We start from the raw sequence: 1,582 nt of genomic DNA on the forward strand, positions 1-1,582 counted from the left end.
CTTCACAGCGTAGAATATCAATTTATCTCAAAATAATTTTCAGCACTCCATCTTCCAGTGTTTTCTTACTGTGCATTGTCAGTCCCAGAACATTTCTTTCATTTCACCTCAGGCAGAGATTAATTTGGTTCTTATCTCAAGTCTATTGACTGTATTTTATCTCAAAGGTGAACAGTGGGAGAGTTATAATCAATGGGGAAAAACACAAGGCATCTAGTTTAAAACCTACACTGTGAATATATGGAGATCTATAAGAGTTGAAAGCCTATTGTGAAAAAAAAGGTGTATTTGCTGCTGCTATCGGCCTGGCTTTTCAACGCTTTACAATAAGTATTGATTTTGTGAATGCAGGTCAATAGAATATACATACAGATGTATTTTCCTTTTTTCGTGTGCCTCCTACTACAGGCATACAAATCTTAAGCATCCTTACAGCGTCTCCATCACATCTCCAAAAACATCGAAAGACATTTCCACAGGTATTATTTGGAAGAACTGACTACATATTGGGAATACAAATGGTTATCCTTTGTTTGGTTTGGTTTTATCTCCTGAAAACATATCGAAAATGTTAGCTTTCTTCAAAAATCTCACAGGGCCATGCTGGTGTCTTTTGGGGGGGTAAAACCATGTCCACAGAACTTTTTTAGACCCAGGTCCAAAAGAGCTATTGACAACTGATTCTACTTTTTGAGAAACCACCAACCAATCACAGCCTTGTTAAGATGGACTTTTATTAATTCCTCATGGGGAAATTGTTTCTCTGCATTTGACCCATCCTACTGTCAGGAGCAGTGGGCTGCCATTTTGAACAGCGCCCGGGGAGCAGTGTAGGGGACGGTGCCTTGCTCAGGGACACCTGGGTANGTGTGCCTTGGCAGTCGCGCCCGGGGAGCAGTGTAGGGGACGGTGCCTTGCTCAGGGACACCTGGGTAGCACTTGGTCTTGCCGGGGCTTGAACACTGGTGACCTTCCAGTTGCCAAGCCAACTCCCTATCGACTTCGCCACCACCGTTGGTGGGTTTAAGAACAGAGGAACTTAAAGGTCAAAGTGTGGATAAGATCTTAAAGCCCTACGGCAAGCATGGCAGAAAGATGTTGATTGAGAATGTGGAACTGACCTTTTATTAAGATCATTTCATGTGTTTTTCAATTAGTACTCACATGCTTCAACCTTACTTAGTGAGCATGTCTTTGAATGAGTCATGAAAGCATGTGTTATCTCTACAATCAGGAAGTGTATTCCCTCTTTTAATATAAGAAATGTTACTATAGCGTGAAAAGTGAGACAGAGCAAGGATATCTCTGCATTGTAGTGTTTTTTTAGCGTGCAGCTGCAGCAGGAGAGGATCCTCAGTGTGTGTTTCTTCGTGGTCCTATACGCTGTGAAAGGTTAGCTTTCAGCCTTTGACTTTTCGAATCACGGATCAACTGAACGTGAAGTGGTGGAGGAAAGGTTGGGGCCCCTCAGAGCTTACCCCTGTGTGTGTGTGCGTGTGTGCGTGTGCGCTGTGTGTGTGTGTGTGTGTGTGTGTGTGTGTGTGTGTGTGTGTGTGTGTGTGTGTGTGTGTGTGTGTCTCCA

The sequence above is a fragment of the Notothenia coriiceps genome, unplaced genomic scaffold, assembly GCF_000735185.1.
Source record: "Notothenia coriiceps isolate Sejong01 unplaced genomic scaffold, NC01 NC01_scaffold00037244, whole genome shotgun sequence".
Classification (NCBI taxonomy): Eukaryota; Metazoa; Chordata; class Actinopteri; order Perciformes; family Nototheniidae; genus Notothenia; species Notothenia coriiceps.